The sequence below is a fragment of the Salvelinus alpinus genome, chromosome 19, assembly GCF_045679555.1.
Source record: "Salvelinus alpinus chromosome 19, SLU_Salpinus.1, whole genome shotgun sequence".
Taxonomy (NCBI): Eukaryota; Metazoa; Chordata; class Actinopteri; order Salmoniformes; family Salmonidae; genus Salvelinus; species Salvelinus alpinus.
Genome location: NC_092104.1, coordinates 30,635,307 through 30,646,905, shown reverse-complemented (window position 1 = coordinate 30,646,905; position 11,599 = coordinate 30,635,307). Strand labels below are relative to the sequence as shown.

At 41.3% G+C, this 11,599-nt stretch overlaps 1 pseudogene; it reads right to left on the bottom strand.

Annotated features, from left to right (window-relative positions):
* Window positions 1-7,339: 7,339 nt before the first annotated feature.
* On the bottom strand, window positions 7,340-9,678 carry LOC139545316 (chemerin-like receptor 1; annotated as a pseudogene).
* Window positions 9,679-11,599: the final 1,921 nt, after the last annotated feature.

Genomic DNA, 11,599 nt, shown 5'->3' with positions numbered 1-11,599 from the left:
GCATACAAGCCAGTGAATTATATGCGTTACAGCTGGATGAGTCAACAGACGTGGCGGGCCTGGCACAGCTCCTGGTATATGTCCGTTACGCTTATGAGGGGGTCAATTAAGGAAGACATCCTCTTCTGCAAACCACTGGAAACCAGGACAACATGAGAGGATATTTTTAAAGTACTGGACAGCTTTGTGACATCAGATGGACTTTGGTGGTCAAGATGTGTTGGTATCTGTAGGCGCAAAAGCCATGACAGGGAGACACAGTGGAGTGGTAATGTGAGTGCAAGCTGTTGCTCCCGACGCCACTTGGGTACACTTCAGCATCCACCGAGAGAGAGGCTCTTGCTGCCAAGGGAATGCCTGACAGCTTGAAAGACGTTTTAGACACTACAGTGAAAATAGTTAACTTTGTTAAAGCAAGGCCACTGAACTCTCGTGTATTTCCTGCATTATGCAATGATATGGGCAGAAAAGTATTGACATGTTTCTTTTAATAGAGATGTGCTTAAAGTTCTCTTCACTGACCATCATTTTCACTTGTCTGACCGCTTGCATGATGACGAGTTTCTCACACGACTGGCCTATCTGGGTGATGTTTTTTCCTCGCCTGAATGATTTGAATCTAGGATTAAAGGGACTCTCCACAACTATATTCAATGTGCGGGACAAAATTGAGGCTATGATTAAGAAGTTGGAGCTATTTTCTGTCTGCATGAACAACGACAACACACAGGTCTTTCCATCATTGTATGATGTGTGCAAATGAACTCAAGCTTACAAACAATGTCAAATGTGATATAGCAAAGCATCCGAGTGAGCTGGGTGAGCAATTATGCAGGTACTTTTCCGAAATGGACGACACAAACTGGATTCGCTATCCCTTTCATGCCCTGCCTCCAGTCCACTTACCGATATCTGAACAAGAGAGCCTCATCGAAATTACAACAAGTGGTTCTGTGAAAATGTAATTTAAATCAGAAGCCACTGCCAGATTTCTGGATAGGGCTACACTCAAAGATTCTTGCCTTGGCAAATCGCACTGTTAAGACACTGATGCCCTTTGTAATCACGTACCTATGTGGGAGTGGATTCTCGTCCCTCACTAGCAAATATAGGCACAGACTGTGTGTGGAAAATGATTTAAAACAGACTCTCTCCAATACAACCCAACATTGCAGAGTTATGTGCATCCTTTCAATCATACCCTTCTCATTAACCTGTGGTGAGTTACAATTTTTGATGAACAAATAAAGTTTTATACGTAAGATGGCTAAATAAAGAGCAAAATTATTGATTATTATTATATCATTATTTGTGTCCTGGTCCTATAAGAGCTCTTTGTCACTTCCCATGAGCCGGGTTGTGACAAAAACCTCACTCGTTCTTATTTTTAATAAATGTATCGTATAGTGTGTGTGTGTGGCAGGCTTACAATGATGGCAAAAAAACAACATTTGAGAGTGCGCTGACCCGGTGCTAGAGGGGGTACGCAGCAGGAGGTTGAATGTTTGAATGGGTACGGGACTATAAAAAGTTTGGGAACAACTGCTTTATAGGATATATAATTGCACTTGATATTTCAGTGTCACAGCACATGATCTGACAGATGAATGTTGGCACGGTGGGCTGAATTACATTTCATGGTACAAATCTGATTACACAAAAACCTGTCAAACATAAGATGGGTGATATGTGGCAGGAAATACAAATACTACTGACTGTCAACATACAGACATTATTCAACATTTGTTACTCGTTTTTGGTGATGAAAAGTTTTGCATATGGTAGTTTGCATTGCAGCTGATATAGATAACATAGAACCAACATTCTATGAATCATTGTCACAATCCTTATCATTGAATTGGCAATATGGACATGTCCTTAAAACCTCTACAGGATCGGTGGGTCCCCCACAGGATGGTTGAGCTAAGGTTGTAAGGTTGTAAGTAACAAGAACATTTTTCAGGACATAGACATATCTGATATTGTCAGAAACCTTAAATTCTTGTTAATCTAACTGCACTGTCCAATTTACAGTAGCTATTACAGTGAAAGAATACCATTGCTATCGTTTGAGGAGAGTGCACAGATATTAACTTGAAAAGTTATTAATAAACCAATTTGGCACATTTGGGCAGTCTTGATACAACATTTTGAACAGAAATGCACTGGTTCATTGGATCAGTCTAAAACGTTGCACATACACTGCTGCCATCTAGCAAATCTAAATTGCACCTGGGCTGGAATAATACATTATGGCCTTTCTCTTACATTTCAAAGATGGTACAAAAGAAAGGGTTGCTTTTTCTTTGTATTTTCTTTTACTAGATCGAATGTGTTATATTCTCCTACATTAATTTCACATTTCAAAAAACTTCAAAGTGTTTCCTTTCAAATGGTATCAAGAATATGCATATCCTTGCTTCATGGGTATGTCATTTTAGGCAAAAATTGAAAAAAAGTTAAGGAGCATACACTTGCCTTGTAATTACAGTATTTGTTGAAAGGCAATCAGACATTTGTCGACATTTTTTAATCAGCCTGGGAGGAAGAGGTCCCTCTACTCCTTGTAGAGCGCTCTTCCTCATCAAAAGCATTTTTTATTTTAGAGACTACAGAGCTCCAGCATTTCTGATTGACATCTTTGCTCACGAACGCATACAGAAATGGGTTCAGAAAACTGTTTGCACTAGCCAGAGTCGCAGATATCTTTAGCCCTTCATGAATAAAAGTTAGAAAATTGTAATACCTGGCTCCTGATTGATGAAGACATGGCAAGGCAGCCAGCTGATGAAGAACGTGGCTATCAGTGCAGTCATGACTGAAGTTCTTGGAGGACCTTGTCATCCTGTTCGTCCTCAGTTGCAGGATGATGACGACAGAGTAGCAGAAGATGATGGGGGGCACAAAGCCAATGACAGCTACAGTTAGGTGGCTGTTTTGGGATGGGTATTTGGCAAAGCACTTATGCCATCTGTGGTTGTGGTTACAGTACATTACGAAACTGTGAACAAAGGAGTTGTTTCCTTTTCAATTGATTTAAATTCGGGTTATTTGACACAAAAGTTTGTGTCTGTCACAATTGCAGGTATGACTTAATTTGATTTACAGTAATTTGCATTTTAAAAGACAGTATGGAATGACTAAACAAAATAGAGCCTAGTAAGTGCACTTGGAAAGTATTCAGACCCCTTCACTTTTCCACTTTGTTACATTAGTCTTATTCTAAAAATGGATTAAATAGCTTTTTTCCCCCATCAATCTACACACAATACCCCATAATGACAAAGCAAAAACAAGTGTAACAGTTTTAGAAAATTTATTTAAAAAACGGAAATATTACATTTACATAAGTATTAACTTGTTATGGCTGCAGGGGGCGTATTGAATAACTGGAAAGAGGTGCCCATTTTCAAACGGCCTCGTACTCAATTCTTGCTCGTACAATATGCATATTATTATTACTATTGGATAGAAAACACTCTCTAGTTTCTAAAACCGTTTGAATTATTTCTCTAGGTGAAACAGAACTCTTTTTACAGACCATTTCCTATCCGGAAGTGAGATTTCCAAAAGCGATGTCTCTCTTCAAGAGCTTGTCTATAAAAGGGCATGTCACTTAGGACTGTAGAAACACGTCATACACCTTCCCCTGGGTGTCATGCGGAAGTGAGAGCAGAAATGACTTGATTATATCGTTCTGGGATTGAATACAACCTCTTGGAGTGAGAAGTGCGCCATACATTTTTTTTGGAAGGCGCGAAGTTGGATCTGGAGTCGCCTCCTGGAAAACCGTCGTTATAGGTGAATATGATCTCTGGCTTCGATTTTATTTGATACATGTCACAATATCATCCTAAAGTATGTTTTTTCAATATAGTTTAATTATATTATTGAAATTTATTCTGGACTTTAGACGTGATGCGTCGCAAGAATTAGTTCAAGAAGGAGAGGTTAGCACCGCACGGCCAGTGTGCTTGCTAATTCAAGAGGGAAATAGTTCGTTCTGGACCCAAATAAAGACGGTTCTGAACAAAGGACCCCTTGGAGAACATTCTGATGGAAGATCAACAAAGATAAGGACCCAATTTGGGATACTATTTCATATATCTGTCGAACTGTGCTATCGCTACCGTTTGACTAGAATCAATGCTGCTGTGTGTTAGCTATTGTAGTAAGCTAATATAACGATATATTGTGTTTTCGCTGTAAAACACTTCAAAAATCGGAAATATTGGCTGTATTCACAAGATCTTTGTCTTTCATAAGCTATCCACCATATATTTTTCTGAAATGTTTTATGATGAGTAATTAGGTAGTTGACGTGTCTGTATTTTCTCTGGCTACTCCCGTGCGATTTCTGACTGTAGCTATGATGGTGGCTATGATGGTAGCAGTAATGTAAAACTGATTTATAGCTAAAATATGCACATTTTTCGAACAAAACATAGATTTATTGTGTAACATGTTATAGGACTGTCATCTGAGGGAGTTTTTTCTAGGTTATTTAGGTTGGTTCTAGGTTAGTTAGGTTAGCTTTGTGCATGCTACTTGCATGCTACCGTTGCTGTGAAAAATGTCTGTCTGTCTTTTGTATTTGGTGGTGAGCTAACATAAATATATGTGGTGTTTTCGCTGTAAAACATTTTAAAAATCGGAAATATTGGCTGTATTCACAAGATCTTTGTCTTTCATTTGCTATCCACCATATATTTTTCTGAAATGTTTTATGATGTGTAATTAGGTAGTTGACGTTGGTGTCTGTATTTTCTCTGGCTACTCCCGTGCGATTTCTGACTGTAGCTATGATGGTAGCAGTAATGTAAAACTGATTTATAGCTAAAATATGCACATTTTTTGAACAAAACATAGATTTATTGTGTAACATGTTATAGGACTGTCATCTGAGGGAGTTTTTTCTAGGTTATTTAGGTTGGTTCTAGGTTAGTTAGGTTGGCTTGTGCATGCTACCTGCATCCTACTTGTGCTGTGAAAAATGTCTGTCCTCTTTTTTATTTGGTGGTGAACTAACATAAATATATGTGGTGTTTTCTCTGTAAAACATTTTAAAAATCAGACTTGTTGGCTGGATTCACAAGATGTTTATCTTTCAAATGCTGTATTGGACTTGTTAATGTGTGAAAGTTAAATATTAAAAAAAAAATAGATTTTGAATTTCGCGCCCTGCACTTGAGCTGGATGTTGTCATAGGTGTACCGGCGTCGGGCTTGCAGCCATAACAGGTTTAAGACCCTTTACTCAGTATTTGTTGAAGCACCTTTGGCAGCAATTACAGCCTCGAATCTTCTTGGGTATGACGCTACAAGCTTGGCACACCTGTATTTGGGGAGTTTCTCCCATTTCTCTGCAGATCCTCTCAAGCTCTGTCAGGTTGGATGGTGAGCGTCGCTGCACAGCTATTTTCAGGTCTCTCCAGAGATGTTCGATCGGGTTCAAGTCCGGGCTCTGGCTGGGCCGCTCAAGGACATTCAGAGACTTGTCCCGAAGCACTCCTGTGTTGTCTTTGCTGTGTGCTTAGGGTCGTTGTTCGGTTGGAAGGTGAACATTCACCCCAGTCTGAGGTCCTGAGTGCTCTGGAGCAGGTTTTCATCAAGGATCTCTCTGTACTTTGCTCCGTTCATCTTTCCCTCGATCCTGACTAGTCTCCCAGTCCCTGCCGATGAAAACCATCCCCACAGCATGATGCTGCCACCCCCATGCTTCACCGTAGGGATGGTGCCAGGTTTCCTCCAGACGTGATGCTTGACATTCAGGTCAAAGAGTTCAATCTTGGTTTCATCATGGTCTGAGAGTCTTTAGGTGCCTTTTGTCAAACTCCAAGCAGGCTGTCATGTGCCTTTTATTGAGGAGTGGCTGTCTGGCCACTACCATAATGGCCTGATTGGTGGAGTGCTGCAGAGATGGTTCTCCCATCTCCACAGAGGAACTCTATCAGTGACCATCATGGTCTTGGTCATCTCCCTGACCAAGGCCTTTCTCCCCCGATTGTTCAGTTTAGCCCGGTGGTCAGCTCTAGGAAGAGTCTTCCATTTAAGAATGGAGACCAATGTGTTCTTTGGGATCTTCAATGCTGCATACATTTTTTGGTACCCTTCCCCAGATCTGTGACTCGACACAATCCTGTCTTGGAGCTCTACTGACAATTCCTTTGACAGCATGGCTTGGTTTTTGCTCTGACATGCACTGTCAACTGTGGGACCATATATAGACGTGTGTGCTTTTCTAAATCATGTCCAAGCAATTGAATTTGCGACAGGTGGACTCCAATCAATTTGTAGAAACATCAAGGAAGATAAATGGGAACAGGATGCACCTGAACTGAAGTCTGAGTCTCATAGCAAAGGGCCTGAATACTTATCTAAATTAGGTATTTCTGTTTCATTTTTAATAAATTAGCAAACAATTTTTTCATTCATCATTACGGGATATTGATGATAAGAACATAATTGAATCAATTTTAGAATAAGGCTGTGACGTACCAACATTTGAAAAAAGTCAAGGGGTCTGAATACTTTCCGAATGCACTGTATCAGTTAATTTTCTATGCATCAAAACATCGGATTTAAATCAGAAAAATGCACTCACCACACACACACACACACAAACAGCCTGGTGCTGCTTCTCAGTTCATTAAAAGCAAGCAGCTTCTCTTGCAGTCGTTTCCCATGAATAATTACATAAATAACCAAACATGTTACAATATCTACAATACAAGATTGTATATTCATTGTATATATAGAAAACAAATCAAAACAGATTGAACAAGAAAATACTTGTATTTTTACAAATTTCATTACCCTTTTGGACCCAGAAGTCAAATTATTTTGGGGGGAATAGGTCTGGACAATATGTTGTGTATGGATGTCTGCAATATCCAATGCATAATTAAAGATCCAATTCAGACAGAGTGTAATGCAGGAAATGTAAAACTGAGGTATTTGAGGTTTAAAAAGTCTTAAAGTTTTACAATTCCACAGAAATTTCAGACTTGATTTTCCCTTACGAAAAATGTATATCAACCCCTAAAAAAATGTATAATCCAAAATCGAATTCACATTTCCTGTTGTTGCTGTACGAAACTGGCTCAAAATAAGATCCTACATCGGTATGTGTCAGGTCCTGCAAGCTCTAGTTTTGTCTTAGCTTGATTATTGTCCAGTTGTGTGGTCGAGTGCTGCAAGGAAAGACCTAGTTAAGCTGCAGCTGCCACAGAGCGGCACGTCTTGCTCATCATTGTAATCAGAGGGCTAATATAAATAGTATGCATGCCAATCTCTCTTGGCTAACAGTTGAGGAGAGACTGACTGCATCACTTATTTTTATAAGAAACATTAATGTGTCATCTGGATTATCCAAATAAAGTGTGACCAATATCTCCACAAGACCATACTCAGTTTACTCATGAGAGAAACAAATCAAACAGGTAGATTGTTCGACATTATGTTAACATGAGACAAAGAACACGACTTGTGATTTAACAAATACATGACAAATATCATTATTCTCTTAGACCCTCAAGTGCAAGTCCACCTTACATGACATTTCTACAAGGCAACGTATTGCTGAACAAAATTGTGTTCGCAGTCTCTACAGCCACTGAGGCCTTACCATCCTCAGACTTTTAGAAATGTGTGGAGTCCCTGCGGCTGCTCTCCATGGAGCTGGACCTAGAGGTGTAGTGGCTGGTAGTGCGGCCCCCCTCTCCCATGGCATTCTCCATCTTAGACAGTATAGAGCTGTCTAAGATGAAAATATATAGCATTGGGTTGAGGAAAATGTTTGCTGTGGCTACAGTGGTACCCACCATCAGTCCAGCTTTTATAATCGCCAGGTCGTAGCTTTGGTGGATCAACTCAAACAGAACAAAGACATGGTAGGGCAGCAGATGAAGAACGTGGCTATCAGGGCAGTCATAAGTTAAGGGCTTGGAGGACTTGATCATCCGGTTGGTCCTTAGTAGCAGAATGATGACGGAGTAACAGAAGATGAGGAATGGGAGCACAAGCCTCCTGATAAACCGACCTACAGTGATCATCTTGTGGCTGTGTTGGTTTGTCTAGTTATTGAAACACATGCTCTTCCCTACATGAGTCTTGGCATCACTGAACACCAAGGAGGGGATGCTCAGTGCGACATAGACAACCCAGACCAGGAACACAAATTCAAAGGCCTTGCAAATGGTGGAGTGGTCCTGAGCCCACACTGGAAACGTCACTGACACACAGTGGTCAACACTGACGATGACCAGGAGTAATATGCTGCCGAATATGTTCAGGAACATCACTAAAGAGCTGAATTTGCACATGAAGAGCTCAAAGATCCACTCCTTTGTTACCGGGTAAATGATGTTGAAGGGTAGACAGGCACAGAATATGATATTGGAGACGGCCAGGCTGAGGTACCAGGTGGTGTTGACCGTCTTTTTCATATTGTGACTAGCGATCCAGATGACCACGCCATTCCCACAAACCCCCAGAATAAAACCACATTGACCACCATGAGGGAAATGCATAAAACCTCCATGAAGCATGTACTATGGGTTTTTGAAAGCTACCTCCTCATCATGAGGAGTAACAAGTGGAATTGCTATAATCCCCATAATCATAACCAAAACCATAAATGGTTTCAGAATCCTCCATTGTGTAGCAGTTCTTTGGCTATATTGTAGTTAGGAAACGGTTTTGATCACCCCTAGTTCTCTACCCCTACTTCCCCCTTCAGAGGAAGTTTACATACACTTAGGTTGGAGTCATTAAAACTCGTTTTTCAACCACTCCACAAATGTCTTGTTAACAAACTATAGTTTTGGCAAGTCGGTTAGGACATCTACTTTGTGCATGCCACAAGTTATTTTTCCAACAATTGTTTACAGACAGATTATTTCACTGTATCACAATTCCAGTGGGTCAGAAGTTTACATTCACTAAGCTGAGTGGGCCTTTATACAGCTTGGAAAATTCCAGAAAATTATTTCATGGCTTTAGAAGCTTCTGATAAGCTAATTGGCATCATTTGAGTCAATTGGAGGTGTACCTGCGGATGTATTTCAAGGCCTACCTTCAAATTCAGTGCCTCTTTGCTTGACATCATGGGAAAATGAAAAGAAGTCTGCCAAGACCTCAGAAAAGATATTGTAGACCTCCACAAGTCTTGTTCATCCTTGGGAGCAATTTCCAAATGCCCGAAGGCACCACGTTCATCTGTACAAACAATAGTACACAAGTATAAACACCATGGGACCACGCAGTCGTCATACCTCTCAGGAAGAAGACACGTTCTGTCTCCTGGAGATGAACGTACTTTGGTGCGAAAAGTGCAAATCAATCCCAGAACAACAGCAAAGGACCTTCTGAAGATGCTGGAGGAAACAGGTACAAAATTATCTATATCCACAGTAAAACGAGTCCTATATCAACATAACCCGAAAGGCCGCTCAGCAAGGAAGAAACCACTGCTCCAAAACCGCCATAAAAAAGCCAGACTACGGTTTGCAACTGCACATGGGGACAAAGAACGTACTTTTTGGAGAAATGTCCTCTGGTCTGATGGAAAAAGAAATCGAGCTGTTTGGCCATAATGACCATCATTATGTTTGGAGGATAAAGGGGGATGCTTGCAAGCCAAAGAACACCATCCCAACCGTGAAGCACGGGAGGGGCAGCATCATGTTGTGGGGGTGCTTTGCTGCAAGAGGGACTGGTGCACTTCACAAAATAGATGGCATCATGAGGCAGGAAAATTATGTGGATATATTGAAGTAACATCTCAAGACATCAGTCAGGAAGTTAAAGCTTGGTCGCAAATGGATCTTCCAAATGGACAATGACCCCAAGCATACTTCCAAAGTTGTGGTAAAATGGCATAAGGACAACAAAGTCAAGGTATTGGAGTGGCCATCACGAAGCCCTGACCTCAATCCTATAGAAAATTTGTGGGCAGAACTGAAAAAGCGTGTGCGAGCAAGGAGGCCTACAAACCTGACTCAGTTACACCAGCTCTGTCAGGAAGAATGGGCCAAAATTCACCCAACTTATTGTGGGAAGCTTGTGGAAGGCTGCCCGAAACATTTGACCCAAGTTGAAAAATTTAAAGGCAATGCCACCAAATACTAATTGAGTGTATGTAAACTTCTGACCCACTGGATATGCGATGAAAGAAATAAAAGCTTAAATAAATCATTCTCTCTACTATTATTCTGACATTTCACATTCTTAAAATAAAGTAGTGATCCTAACACACCTAAAACAGAGAATTTTTACTAGGATTAAATGTCAGGAATTGTGAAAAACTGAGTTTAAATCGGGTGCTGTACGTGTCCTGGAGGGCAGGTAATTTTCCCCCGGTGATGCATTGTGCTGACCGCACCACCCTCTGGAGAGCCTTGCGGTTGCGGGCGGTGCGGTTGCCGAACCAGGCGGTGATACAACCCGACAGGATGCTCTCAATTGTGCATCTGGAAAAGTTTGTCAGGGTTTTAGGTGACAAGCCACATTTATACACCTTCCTGAGGCCGAAGAGGCGCTGTTGTGCCTTCTTCACCACACTGTCTGTGTGGGTGGTCCATTTCAATTTGTCAGTGATGTGTACACCGAGAAACTTGAAGCTTTACACCTTCTCCACTGTGGTCCCGTTGATGTGGATGGGGGGGTGCTCCCTCTGCTGTTTCCTGAAGTCCACGATCATCTCCTTTGTTTTGTTGACGTTGAGTGAGGATATTTTCCTGGCACCACGCTCCCAGAGCCCTCACCTCCTCCCTGTAGGCTGGCTCGTCATTGTTGGTAATCAAGCCTACTACTGTTTTGTCGTCTGCAAACTTGATGATGGAGTTGGAGGCGTGCATGGCCACGCAGTCATGGGTGAAGAGGGAGTACAGGAGAGGGCTGAGCATGCACCCTTGTGGGGCCCCAGTGTTGAGGATCAGTGAAGGAGGTGTTGTTTCCTACCTTCACCACCTGGGGTGGCCCGTCAAGAAGTCTAGGACCCAGTTGGACAGGGCGGGGTTCAGACTAGAGGTCGACCGATTAATCGGAATGGCCGATTAATCGGGGCCGATTTCAAGTTTTCATAACAATCGGAAATCGGTATTTTTGGGCGCCGATTTGCCGATTTAATATATATTTTTTTTAACAGCTTTATTTAACTAGGCAAGTCAGTTAAGAACACATTCTTATTTTCAATGACAGCCTAGGAACGTTCTGCCTCGTTCAGGGGAAGAACGATAGATTTTTAACCTTGTCAGCTCGGGGGATCCAATCTTGCAACCTTACAGTTAACTATTCCAATGCTCTAACACCTGATTACATTGCACTCCACGAGGAGCCTGCCTGTTAGCGAATGCAGTAAGCTACGGTAAGTTGCTAGCTAGCATTAAACTTATCTAAAAAAAACAATCAATCAATGACTGTCATTGCTCCAATGTGTACTTAACCATAAACATCAATGCCTTTCTTAAAATCAATACACAAGTATATATTTTTAAACCTGCATATTTAGCTAAAAGAAATCCAGGTTAGCAGGCAATATTAACCAGGTGAAATTGTGTCATTTCTCTTGCGTTCATTGCACGCAGAGTCAGGGTATA